We start from the raw sequence: 4,072 nt of genomic DNA on the forward strand, positions 1-4,072 counted from the left end.
GCTTACATATGTGATGACTGCATTTGGTGCAACACCAACAAGGACTTTAAATGAATTCATTCCACGGTAAGACGAATAGGTTGCATTTTGTTGACTCATTAGTCCAGGGGCTGCAACCTCAATATCAGTGCAGTCTAGAGTTGTCCCGATTCTAATATCGGAATCGGTATTGGTGCCGATATGGGTGTTAAGTATCTGAATCGGTATTGGCTGATCTTTTCCTAAAAAATCAGAAACTTCAGATACTTTTTACAGGTCAACTATTTAGCAGAAAACCGTATTTTAGCCTGCTACACTAATAAAAAATCATCAGCTGCAAGTTCTCTCTTTTTACCTAATGAATTCCGAGCCTGTCACACAATCTATTTCATGTCTACAGTCTAACAAACATCTACGCAGCTGAGGAATATTTTGGCTTTAGAACGTAATCACAAAGTGCGGTATTTTCCAATTACAGCAGTATGATTTATTGCAGCCAATCACGAGCAAAAGAACAATCATGAGAAACAAGAATGTGGTGTAATGTTTATGGCGCCTTACAGTGCCTCGCGTTGCGTGTTCACAACTCGAGTTGTACAACTCGAGTTGCACAACTCGAGTTGTGAACACGCAACGCGATTTTGTAAAAGTAAGGCGCAATGTATTGGTATTACGGTAGCATAACCGTAGATCTGGTTATATTAACAATGGTACATCAATAGGCACCCGTTAGCTGATAGAAATTAAACTATGTATGTATGTACTGTAAAACTAGAGCTATGGCGAATTACAGTGTGCCGAGTTTGCAACTCGAGTTGTACAACTCGAGTTATATTTACCAACTCGAGTTTGTAAATATAACTCGAGTTGTACAACTCGAGTTACACAAATCGAGTTCATCAAAAATCCAGGCCGAGTTCTTTCAACAGCAACTCGAGTTCAACAACTCGGCTTGAGAACATCTCATCATTTCATTTTCTCTAGCTATATTTTCTATATGGAATTTATTTTGGTGCATCTTTATACGCCGTTGAAATAATTTCTATGTTCATTTTCAGTGTTCATTCAGTTTCTTGTCAGGTTCTAGAGAGATAACTCTTTTTTCATTTGAAAAAGAAGTGGCCCAGCTCTCACATAGATTGTTTTTTAGTTTGCTTTTTACAGTCTACAATAGTTTTTGTCTCGTTATATTTATAGAAATAGATATGCGCAAATATCGCCAATATATATAATTTAAATGTGTCTATATATTTAAGTTATTATAATTAAATTTCTGTAAATGTTCTGTAAATGAGACACCTCAATTACTCACTTTGCTTTTTTTACAAACCTGTGTTAGTTTTGCGTATAACACAACTCGAGTTCATCAAACACCCAGACTCGAGTTGTACAACTCAAGTTGTGAACACGCAACGCAAGGCGCTGTAAGGCACCATAGTTAAAAGAATACGGCCTGGATTTTTGATGAACTTGAGTTGTGTAACTCGAGTTGTACAACTCGAGTTATATTTACAAACTCGAGTTGGTAAAGATAACTTGAGTTGTACAACTCGAGTTTCAAACTCGGCACAGTATAATTCGCCATTAGCTCTAGTTTTACAGTACATACATACATAGTTTAATTTCTATTAGCTAACGGGTGCCTATTGATGTACCATTGTTAATATAACCAGATCTACGGTTATGCTACCACAATACCAATATATTGCACCTTACTTTTACAAAGTCGCGTTGCGCCTTCACAACTCGAGTTGTGAACACGCAACGCAAGGCACTGTAAGGCGCCATACTATTTGCTAGCATTACAAAAGTAATTTGAGCAGCCGATGCATAAAGTTATCTATCTCTCTCTTGATCCTGACTATATGATGTATTGTTTGTATCGCATAAAATAACCTCAGTAGCTTATCGGTATTTAGCCTGTCCTCCATCATCTGTGGCAAGTGAGTTCTTCTTCAGTACCACTGGCTACATCGATAGTGATAGAAGATAATGACGTCTCACTGATATAATTGAATCACTAATGGTAATTAAACGAAACATTTATTTGCTCTCAACAGTACAGGCCCAGCAGTTTGTTCAGCAGTAAAAGAAAGACTTAATTATCACAGATAAAGCTGTACCACTAACATTAATTATCATTATCAATAACAGATTTCAAGAACCATGGACTGTTTTGTTACCAGATGCATGGTATGGCAGTATGTGAATGTATATACATGTATGTCTTTTTTCCATAAATACAAATGAATAATACATCAATATTTATAGTTTATTTGCATTATATTTAAATAATAAAATTAACAATTATCTATGCAACCCAAAAGATCTGAATCGGATTATTTTTCAATGAGAATCGGTATCTGAATCGGCTGGTGAAATTAGAATCGGGGCATCTCTAGTGCAGTCTATGATAATCCGGCAAGAACCATACTGATCAAAAGAAGCTGGTGCAGACAGTTTGTTTTTGTCTCGCGAAGGAATAGATGTTATAATGTCCTTAAATAAATTGGCATGTAAAACGTGAATAAATGTTGAAATAATGTTTGAAATTGTAGCTACACTGCAATTAAATAGCTGAGCAAAATGCAGGATGGTGTAGTTCTGCTTTACTTTCATTAATGTAATGAAAATCTGGTCTTCAAAACTGATAGATTCAACCGTCCAGCCAGCAAAATATATAATTGAATCTTTGAACCTCAAGGCATATCTCACAACAATTTGAAATACTTCTTTGTAGGAAGCCCAGTTTCCATTCTGACAACATCTCCTAAGAGTTCTCCCACAGAGTAACAACTTGTTTTTGTACTGGATCTGTTCCTGTGCAGTTTTTAGATCTCTGTTCACGAGGTTAAATTCTGCCTCCAGGATAACTTCTCGTGTTGCTTTTTGATTTTGTTCCTTACTTTTCTCAGTGGATAGCGCCTCATTTTTGTGAGCGTCCACGATCATTTTAGTGAGAGCATTTCCCAATAAGGCAGTCTCATTTTTTTTTTTTTGGAGGAGACCCTCTTTGTTCAGGAAATAATTTTTCCCTATTTCACTCAAAAATCTCTGGACCATTGGACTTCTTACCATTTCTAAAGTGGCAGCTACATACCCTGGAGTAATTGTTGGGCATTTTATATTCTCGTCTACAAAAGGAGCAAGCAGAAACTACTTTATTAGATGTAACAACATTCATAAAATAGTAAGCATGACCCACAAACTAAAGTGAAGCAAAATATCAAGCGAAGTAGCTCAAAATCGACATACAGTAAATTATTATTACAATTTAATAATTTGTTTATTACAACCTTTTTATTAAAAGGACTCTTATGAATATTTTTACCAAACTTATTAGACGAATCCATCGTTTGTGTTTGTTTGTTGCCTTTTCAGGACTTGGAAATTCGAAGAACTGGCAAGTATGGCTCTCCGACGCATGCTTACACGTCGAATCAAAGCAGTAGACCATTTATGACCTTTTCACCCTTTTTTGTCACACAAAAGCGTTTGTTGTGGCAGCTTAATTAACTCTCCATCCAGAGATCTTTTTCTTAAGTGATTTTAAACGATAAAACAATAATTTAAGTGCTTCGATCTTTCAACAAATAAAAGCGTGACCTACGCGCTTCTGATTGTCTGCTTTGTTTATAACTGAGTTTTTTTGCTGGCATGGTAACGTGATGTCACACTTTAGGACTCTCTAGATATATAAACCTAGATTGGCCAATAGGGAAAAAGCCTGTCAGACTTAAATAGCATGACGTTACGTCATTGTATTGTACCTAATGCTTGACTGCACTGTTGTTTACAATGGAGCTAATGAGGAGAAGGTGACAAAATCTTATTTATTTTCACGTAAAAACCTTCTTGGATACATAATCTAGTGAACCAAAACTATAAAAATTATGAAATGTTGCACACAAATCATGAACCATCAGGGCTTTATTTGTCACCCCCTCTCCTATCTCCCTTCTCTCTTTTCCCCTTCCCCTTCTCCTAAGAAGAAGGGGGAAGGGGAAGAGAGAGAAGGGGAAAAGAGAGGGAGGGTAAATAGCTCACCCACTCAAAGATCCAGACCCTGGCTAGGTAAAAGACTAATATCATG

The sequence above is a fragment of the Watersipora subatra genome, chromosome 2 (genome assembly GCF_963576615.1).
Source record: "Watersipora subatra chromosome 2, tzWatSuba1.1, whole genome shotgun sequence".
Taxonomy (NCBI): Eukaryota; Metazoa; Bryozoa; class Gymnolaemata; order Cheilostomatida; family Watersiporidae; genus Watersipora; species Watersipora subatra.